Source organism: Pinus tabuliformis, chromosome 3_2 (genome assembly GCF_031772625.1).
Source record: "Pinus tabuliformis cultivar Carrire ecotype Pingquan chromosome 3_2, CPIR1, whole genome shotgun sequence".
Classification (NCBI taxonomy): Eukaryota; Viridiplantae; Streptophyta; class Pinopsida; order Pinales; family Pinaceae; genus Pinus; species Pinus tabuliformis.
The window spans coordinates 5,602,321-5,613,165 of NC_142302.1; positions in this window are offsets into that span (position 1 = coordinate 5,602,321).

Genomic DNA, 10,845 nt, shown 5'->3' on the forward strand with positions numbered 1-10,845 from the left:
CTAAATTAAAGAATACCATTATATAGGAACCATAAAAAATATAAACCCTTAAGCAGCCTGACTGCGTCCGTCTTCCTTTCCGCCCTTCCATTGATGTTTATTGCTCCCGGTGGTCAAGGCAAAGGAAAGGGTCTGAGGGATGGTAGATGATTGCAAAAGTAAATGCCGAAGAAATATATCCAATGCTTGTATCTGATCAGTCAGATGAAGCAACAAAGTCTGCAGCACTTGTAGAGAGCTTCACTTCCCACATACCCAGAAAGTGCAACCAGAAACACAAAAATTTTCCAAAAGATGCTACAAGCGGTTATGCAAGACATTAAAATTTAATATGAATTATATTCGCTGGAATTCAAATCTATAATTCAAGCCTTTCATATATATTGGACTCTTCCAAACCAATAATTAAAAACGAAAGTAAATGCATCCAAACCAAACCAGTCAATAGAACTAAAAAAAACGCTAGGAATTCATTGAGAAAGAACTTTAGGGAATAATAATGTTATTGGGTCGAGTGAGAAAGAAATTTAGGGAATAATAATGTTATTGGGTCGAGTTTATTTTACTTGTAAGTACAGAGCAGCCATCCGCGCATGCAGAGCCTTTGATAACTCTCGTGTATTCGCGTTTCGTTTGAGTGCTATGGCGGTCAGAGATTTGGATTTAAAGCAAAATATGAATTCATTCTCAGGAAGTCAAATCCAATTCTCCTTCAATCCAGCCTTCACTGTTGCTCCTAAATTCAATTCTCCTTCAAAGAAGCCTCCTCGCGTATCAAATTATAGATGCAAAACCAAATTTAAATCGCAGATAGAAACAATAACATTAAACCACACAGAGAGATAAATACGAACTCGGAGGTAGACGCCCAAAGCAGAGAGACACACGAATATGAAGGGCTTCCAACAAAACATAACATGATGAAGGGAGGAAGAAGCGGGGCAATGTTTGATGTTTGTAGCCGGGAATCCTATAGCAAGCAGGAATTTCTTGAGCTCTACCAACCAATGACAATAATGTCAGATTTGATATATATATGTTTGATGTAATCCTATAGCAAGCGGGACTTCCTTGAGCTCTACCAACCAATGACTGTTACAAATAATGTCAGATTTGATATATATAGACAGATAGAGTTCAGCCTCCTTTCAACGCATGTTTTTGTCCTGTACAGATTATCATAACGGTTATTCAGCTCTCTTCAACGCGTATTTAATTTCCCAATTTCCCTTACATAACAGGGTCAAAATTCTCCTTTTCTAACTCATAATCATAACGGTTCTCTTTGTCCATGCTTTTTGGGCACGGTCGCTGACAGGTTGTCGTGCTCTTTGCGGGGCACTGTCTGATAAGTTGTCATGTTTTTTCTAACCGGATAGACTAACTAACGATGGGGATGGGGAGGAGTTGGCTGGAAAGTTATGGAAATTGGAATCATATTTAAAGAAAATAGGGTTATGATTTTTGTAAATTCAAGTTATAGTTGTTAAACTTCAAAATTTTAGGTGTCTTACATGTTTTTGATGGTGCTGAATCAATTTCCACAATCAAAAGCACGATTCAAACACTCCCTCTACAAAATTTTTTGAAAAAAAATATTTCGTGAGATTCCAACCACATTTAGGGATCCAAACAATTCCTCCACCTCGTTAAACCAATCTTTTTCCAACAAACTCCATGAGAGGTGGTTTTGACGGTTAGAGATTCTCCTATTTTTCTAAATTTGTTTTGAATTAAACATGTTTTTTTTATGACGGTTAGAGATTCTCATATTTTTCTAAATTTGTTTTGAATTAAACATGTTTTTTTAATGTTTATTTTAAATATATGAATTATCACTTATTCATGAGTGTAGCTTTTAAATTTAATTATATGTTTTTTTAAATTTCTATCTTGTATCAATGGATTTTGTAATTTAATCCTTGTGAATTTAGTTTATTTATTGTGGTTTTTAAGTTTCTTAAAGAAATTTGATACACCACTTATTAATGCTATTTTGTGCTTTTCCAAATTTAACTATATTCTTTATTTTTGTTTTGTGTTTTTTTAAAGATGTAGTATAATATCATTTGTTTTTTTTTTAAGAATATGATATAATATTGATTGATTTCAAATTTTAACATTTTTTAAATTAGGACTTTAGTTACGACTTTATTTAGATATAAGATTGAATTATATAGGACTTTAAATTTCATAAATTTGAGATTAAAATTTATATATGTCAAATTTTGGTGTAATTATATATATTTATTTGTAATTATTTTTATTTTATGGTATATAGACTTTTATGTTAGTATTTTTCACAAAATCAAATTTTATTAATAGCATCTAGATGTAACAATTAAAATTTGGTTTAAAACCAATAATGACCTCTTAATATAAAATTTTCTAAATTTGTTTTTCTCTTTTAATATAAAATTTTTAAATTTTGAAATGTTAATTTTTTATGAGTGTAAATACTTGTTATACAAATTTTCAGTACATTTATGTCTATTATTAATTTATGGGATATTATTTTTCTATTTAAATTTCTAATAAAATCTTCTAAGTAATATAAATGTATTTATATTCTTTTTAAAATCATACAAGTCTTCTAGGTTTATATAATTTTTACAATAAAATATTTTAACTACTACTAATGTGTTGTTGTTGTCCACTACGACAAAGATTTCTTTAAAATATATCATAGTACTTTCAAATTTTTGGTTTATCAATCTATAACATAATATCCATATATCCATATATGATTTGTTTATGTAGTTGTGTATATAAAGATTTTGTATCCATGCTATTGTAAATAATGGTTATTTAATGATTATTTAATGAGAGATGACATTAAACATTATTTTTATAAGGTCACTACTACTATAGTAGGGCATGTGTGTTAGTTTTGAGTTTCACTTACACATAAAATTTCTATCTTTAGTTAAATTATTGTGTCTTGCAAATTGATATTGGTTTAATTGTCAATGACTATTACCAGTCCTTCAAGGAGATCATTCACAAAAGTGCAAGAAAACCCTTAGAAGCTAGGGTTGGAGTTCAAGATAGGGTTTTGGACATAGAATCTATGGTGGGGAGCGCAGGGGGGAGTGTTGCTCCCTCCTACAGTCAAGCAGTTACAGATAGAAGTAAGGACACGGGAAAGAAGTATTTCAGGAAACCTCTAGAGAAGATTTCAGAAGCATGAAGCCAGGGGATATCTGAAAGAAGTGGATATCAGGATTAGGAAGGGAACCAACAGGAAACAAGTAAAGTAAAGTAGAATGGAGGCAACAGTGAAATACTAGCTTCCATGAGGACATCTGGGGTCTGCAAACCCAAGACAGGCATTATTCCTCGGGTCGTATTGAGTAACCCAGCGATACAAGCACATAGGGATCATATGACGGAACATTCGATTATTTGCAAGTTCATGGGGTTACGACCGACGAACAGGGAATTACACATATGGATAAGGAGCCATCGGAAGCCAAAGGGAGAAATACATTTACATCTAGGTTCTAAGGGCTTTTTTACAGTAGTATTTAGAAGCCTAGAGGACAAAGACAGAGTGTTTGAAGGAGGGCTCTATTTCCATGCTGTAGCAGGACTCTACATGTGACCACAGATGATGAACTTTGTCCCGGAACGTGAAACCTTCACATCAGTACCGGTTTGGATCAGACTATACTCCCTTCCTTTGGATTATTGGCCACCAGAATCTTTGAAAACCAGAGGCAACAAGATGGAGTATTTTCTAAAGATCTCAGAGGCAACTCTGAAAGGAAGATATACCTCCTTTGCCCCAATATGTGTGGAAATGGATCTATATGGAGCCCTTCCGGAAGTAATAATTTTAGAAGTATATGATGAAGATTGGGTGAAAATGGTGGACTATGAGCAGATACCATTTAGGTGCCGTAAATGTCATGGACATGGGCATCTATATAGAGACTGCCCCACAATCAATAGGGAAGGTAACCAAAAAACAACCATGGAGAGAGATCATGAGGGTTTCACCAAGGTCGAGAGCAAAGGGAAAGGGGGAAAACATCCACGCAAGAAGGTAAATGAGGATGGACATACAAGACACAATAGCTTCAAGATCCTCGAGGAAGAAGAGGGGAACAAGGAGATAGTCCAAGATATGGAGAATGTAACAAAGGAGTTAGATAAGACAACTGACATGGAGGACATCACAATAAACCACCAACAAAGGGATGATGATCTACCAAGCCTGATGGGGATTAGTAGGGACTAGGAGATGACTCCAAGTGAAGCGGGAACAGAGGACCATAAGCTACATGAAATTTTGGATAAGGAAAATCTAGATCTAGAGAAATTTATGGAACAACGAAAAAACATAGGTGTTGACTCCTTGCCAAAAGAGGATTATGACAGAGTAAAATAGCTCTTTCTATGGAGGTCACAAGTGAAGGGAGCTAGAGTTAAAAGAAACCACGAAAGCTAGGAGCCAAGTGGGGTCAAGATGATGGAGAATTCACAAGGACAATATCCAAAGAACTCAGGAAAGAAAAGAGGAAGAAAGAGACAGAATGAGCTGCTAAACAAATGTGGAAAACTATTGATTCACTCAGGTAAGATGAAAGATCTTACCAGTTATTCCTTTACTATCCTTTCTTAATCAAGCTCACAAACTAGAACATTAGAGGTATATGGAATAGAAGGAAGCAAATAAATCTTAGTAATAGAATGAAAGAACAAAAAACAGACATGGTTTTCATTGAGGAGATAAAATGTTCAATGGACAAGATAAGAGATATTCTCAATAAGTGGTTAATCAAATATGAGTATTTATAAGTTAAGGCTAATAACTGAGCAGGGGGGATTCTCACATTGTGGGATCCATAGAAATTTGGAATCCTGGATGCAGAAGCATCCAGGAACTATCTCTCCTTGATATGTCAATCTATAGGAAATAAGGAGATATACATAATTACATATGTTTATGGACCTCAAAAGCAAGCAGACAAACTCAAGCTTCTCACCTCCCTGAAGGATCTAAGAGCAATACATCCCATTTTGCCCTGGATCTTTGTAGGAGATTTCAATATGATAAGATCTCTCTCGGAAAAAAAAGGAGGCACTAGATAGCTAGGTAGAGACTCCATGGCCTTTTGGAACTTCATTATGAACATGGGTCTAATGGACACTGAAACCACTAATGGAACCTTCACCTGGAACAACAAAAGGGGGGGGGTGCGCAGCTTCCCAAGTTGCTTCCAAACTTGATAGATGTATTATTTCAGAGGACCTCCTTCTCATAGGACCTGGCATAATATCCTCCATTCTACCCTTTAGAGGATTGAATCATTGGCCTGTACAGTTGGAAGCCACTTTCATGGGCACGCCAAGAAACATACCTTTCAGGTTTGAAAATGCCTGACTCTCAGACCTTAAATTCACTAGTAACATTGACAAATGGTGGAGAGAGAAGTTGAATATTCAGGGTACAAAAATGTTCATGCTCCAACAGAGACTTAAACACATAAAATCCCCTCTTAAAGCTTGGAACAAAAAGGAATTTGGGGATATCTTCAAATCCAAAAGAGAAATTAAGTACAAGATCTAGGAGATCAATCAGATTAACATCACAGAGGGCTTCACCAAAGAGCGGAAAAAATTAACTGACTCTCTACAGAAAGAATGGGAGGATTGATGCTCACAAGAGGAAATTTTCTAGTGGTAGAAATCAAGGTTACAATGGATTAGAGAGGGAGAAATAAATACAAAATTCTTCCATAAATCCACTATGGCTCATAGGGTACACAATAGAATCACTAAGATCAAATATTCTCAAGGTATTGAGCTTGTCTCCCACAATGATATGGAATATGTCCTGGTATATAACTTCTGCAATACTACAAAGGAGCCACTGGAGGACAGATCGAGGTTCATTAACCATTTTATTCAATATATCCCTAAGCTAGTTACCAGAGAGGACAACCACAATCTCAACAAGTCAGTTTCAAAAGAGGAGGTCAGTGAAGTGATTAATGAAATGCAGAATGGTAAAGCACTAGGCCCGGATGGATTCTATCTATAATTCTTCAAAGCGTGCTAGGAAACTATCAAACATGATATGCTCGAGGTTGTAGAAGACTCAAGAAAATCCAAAAAGGTACTAAAGGCTCTGAGTGCATCTTTCATAGCTCTTATCCCAAAACAGGAAAATGGCATGACTCCGGAGCATTTTTTGCCTATAGCCTTATGTAATGTGGTGTATAAAATTATTTCCAAAGTGATAGCCAATCGATTCAAACCACTTCTACCCTTTCTCATCTCGAAGGAGCAAACAGGCTATGCGGAGGGAAGACAAATCCTCAACAAAATTATCCAAGATCATGAGGTGATACACTCTCTCAAAAGCAAGAAACAAGCTGGTATGATCATTCAATTAGACCTAGTGAAAGCCTATGACAAACTAAGTTGGCCTTACATAAGAGAAATTCTAAATGCCTATGGTTTTGACCAGAATTGGATAAGGTGGGTGACGGCATTAGTTACCATGACCAGTTTTTCCATTCTGCTTAATGGAGCTCCATCTAGGACCTTCATACCCTCCAGAGGACTCAGACAGGGTGATCCTCTCTCATTGCTCCTCTTCGTCCTCATGATGGAAGGGATAGGTAGAGCAATAAAAATGGCAAATGCTAAAGGATGAATTCATGGTATCAAACTTACCGTGGATGGAGAGGCAAACACTCATCAACAATTTGTGGATGATATAATGTTGCAAGGCATACCCACAGTTAGGGAAGCCATAGCAATCAGAAACATCTTGAATGAATTTGCTATGGTAGTAGGCACAGAGGTAAGCCTCAACAAGTCCAAATATTTTTCTTTAACACTAATATTCCTGTTCAGAGAAACATTACCAGAATTCTTGGATTTCAAAGGGAACAACTACCTTCCAAATATCTTGGCATCACTCTTACTGACAAACCTCTAAGCAAGAAAGTGTGGGAGCCAATATTAAATAAACTTCAGGACAAGGTTAGAAAATGGACATGCAGGTCACAAAATTTGGCAAGGTGTTGGTGCTCACACAGGCGGTCTTGCAAGCCATTCCCATTTTCATGTTTTTAGCTCTTCTTGCTCGACAAGGTATTTAGCAACAGATAAGAAGCATACAAAGGGACTTTCTTTGGGGCAGAGGGGAAGAGAAAAAGAAGTGGGCTTCAGTATCCTGGGACAAGCTTTGCAAGCCCAACAGCGATGGTGGATTTAGGCTTCATGATCCTGAAACCAAAAGCAAAGTTTCGAGAGCCAAGCTTTGGTGGAGATGGATTAAGTAACCGAATGCCCCCAGGGCTAAGCTGTAGAAACAAAAGTATGCCAAGTACTGGGAGGCGAAGGATCACATAATAATGTAAGGGAAAATCAGGGGCTCCCACATTTGGAACCTTGCCTGGGATAGCAAAAGTATTGTTCAGTAGTATTGTTTTTGGGAAATTCAAGCAGGGGACCTTGCTCGATTTTGGGAGGACAGTTGGCAGCAAGAACCAAACCTTTATAGGGATGAACTTGTAGCTCTCAAAAGTGACATAGATAGCAAAGGTATGGTTTTGGTAAAAGACTTTTGGGACCAGGAAAGGAATAATGGAAAATGTAGGAAGTGGAAGGATCTACGATACAATGACGAAAACTTGCTGAAGATCAAGGCAGAAGCTCTTACCCAGGATCTTAAGCATAGAAGGATTCAGGTATCTTCCTCATCAGATCAATTAATATGGGGAAAGAATACCTAAGGTAACTTTAACCTCAATAAGCCTAAACAGGAAGCCACAGGATTTAGCTTTGTGAATCCTGATCAAGGCTGGAAGAAACTTTGGCAAAATCCACATTGGACAAAAATAAAGTTTTTCATCTCACTAGTGCATCAAAGGAAGATCTTAACTTGGGAGAATCTCCTTAAGAAAGGCTTCATTGGGCCTTCCAAATTTTACCTATGTGGCACTCATGAGGAGATGATTGAACGCCTTCTCAACCTCAGTCCTTTCACTTCAAAGGTGTGGGACTGGGTTGCCTACATTTTTAGACAAACTAATAGGGATAGTCTCAACATAGCCAACACTATGAAGAACTGGAGGAAGACTTCTCAGGGAATGATATTGTTAATAAAGCCTAGATTTTGGTTCCAAGCTTTGTCATCTGGAATGTTTGGAAAGAGCGCAATAGTTGGATCTTCAAAAACAAAACAAGCATGCCCCAACACATAACTGATCAAATTCTAAGGCAGCTCAAAGACACAATAAGAAGCTTGTTGAGGACCCTTCCTAAAGATCCTCCTCTGCCCGAAGAGGAGAGAATTCTACTTCACTTGGGTCTCTAGTCTAGCAGTCCTTTGGGAATAATAAAGGAAGTGAGCGTTATAAATAAAGGTGTCAATGTCTGGAAGCCCCCACTTATGGTTTGTTAAAGGTTAATATTGATGGAGCTACTAAGGGCAACCCATGATTAGCGGGCTTTGGGGGGGCCATAAGAGATGATCAGGGACAAATACAAAAAATATTCCATGGCCACTTGGGGAAAGCCACTAATAGCATGGCTAAGCTCATGGCATTAGAGAAATGCTTGGAAATCCTAGTGGATTTAAGTATACACAATGTTATAATTGAAGCAGATTTAGAATTAGTCATTAGAGTGACTAAGAAAATTAGCAATGGAACCTCTCTAGATAAAGTGTCAAAGCACTGGAAGATTCTGTAGGTTTTTTTACCACATCCACTCTCACTTGTGTACCCTTAAAGCCGTCATATTTTTTCATGTAAAAAGGAAAGCTAATATGTTAGCTGATCAATTGGCAAATGAAGGAGTCACTAATAGGGACAAGAATTCTAGGTATGCTTGGGACTCGTTACCTCGAGGAAAATTGTGGGAGGACTATCATTATCAGGCAACCTAAGATATGGAACTATGGACTAACAAGATAGATCAAAGGGACTCATAAGACCTACGGGTGGATGGAGAACCCCATACAATTTAACCCACCTTGGTTCAACTATTTTCTATTGTCTAGAATTCTTTTGATTGAATGATGAAAGGATTGACTCGGACAACACTACAGGGTGAGGTTTCCATTTTCATTTTGCTTAGTTGGTGTTTGACAGAGGATTGTGGTGGACGAGATTGGCTCAAGATATGCCCGTTGGATGGAATGGAAGGACAACAAGTTGTGAAAGGACGTGTTTGTCTTTTTGCACTTCAACCGCTCCAAAACCACAAGTGGTATATCGGGCGAGGTCTAACTGGTTTATGGATTTTTTGAATTCGGCTTCAATTCCACTCTTCGTGTAATGCGTGGTAGGGTGATGTGAGAGAAAACCGCCCTCATCGGGCGGTTAACTCTCACGCTTCTCATCCTCCTGATATTCACGATGACCATTGGATCTTAGTCTGCTAATCAATGGTGGTGATTTGTTTATGCTAGTTGGTCTGACCAAAAAAAGTTTAGAGTGTTATGCTTTAATTTTCGTTGAGTTTGTTCGATAGTTTTCAGCTTGGCTGGTGGTGGGACCTCTTGTGGATCCACGACGAGTCATCTGCAGCCTTTTGTTACCTTTGGCTCGATGGACTAGTTCTCCATGGATTTCTTAGTTCGTTTATTACATGGCAACACTACTAGATGGCCTGGTGCCGTAGCTATCTGGTAGTTCTTCCATAATTTCCTTCCTAGGTTTCTAATTGGTTTTGGGTAAATGGTTTGGTTCAGCCTGCCCTACTGACTGTTGAACTCTCACAAAGCCAGTGCGGCCTTTTGTAAATTATGCATTTTTAGTTAAGCTTAATAGATAATCCTAATCTTACTTGATAAAAAAAAAGATATTGGTTTACTTGCCATTCATTGAAAATGAAGCTGATTTTGTGAGATCAATATCAAATCATGCTATATTAGTTTAAATAAATTATGTTTATTTCCCTTATGAAATAATTAGAGGTAAGTTTATTCTTTGTATTCATATTGATTCATTATTGACTTGTTATTGAGACTTTTGTACCCTTAATCCATGCCTCATCTTAACAAAAGTATAAAAAAGTAAGAGGTAAGTTTATTCTTTGTATTCATATTGATTCATTATTGACTTGTTATTGAGACTTTTGTACCCTTAATCCATGCCTCATCTTAACAAAAGTATAAAAAAGCTGGAACAATTAGGTGACTATTAGATAGATATAACAATGAGTAAAAAAATTATGAATAGTGTGGTGAATGATGGATGGGCCCTACTTTACATTGATGTGACAATGCCACAAGAGCTAAGACGTGGATACCAGACAATACATGGTGGGCCTAGCACAACGACATTAAAAAAATGTCCTTGAAAATGCTAATAAAAATATATCAACTACATTAATTATATAATAATAAAAAAAAATATTTATAATAATTTGATTTAACAAAAACATACAACTTTTTTTTATCTATATTAAAAAATATTTATAATGTTAACCTAAATATTAATATTAACACAATTTATATAAAAATATAAATTAAAGTATATTAATATTAACATAAATACAAACATAACTATTAATAAATAAATGTTTAAATAATAATAAATAATACACTTAATTAAACTAAATTAAAATAATCTAAAATAATAATAATAAAAATACATTATTCATAATTAAATTAAATTAATATAAATTAAAAATTATATATAACATTGTTAAAACATAACTCATTAATAAATGCAACCAATCAATATTATCACTCTTTCATTAATAAAGAGAACCAATCAATATTATGACAAATTTACGTAGCCATGAATAAACACCATTGAGAATCCCTAACAATGGTTAATGATGATTATTTTTTTATTATGGTGACAATATTTA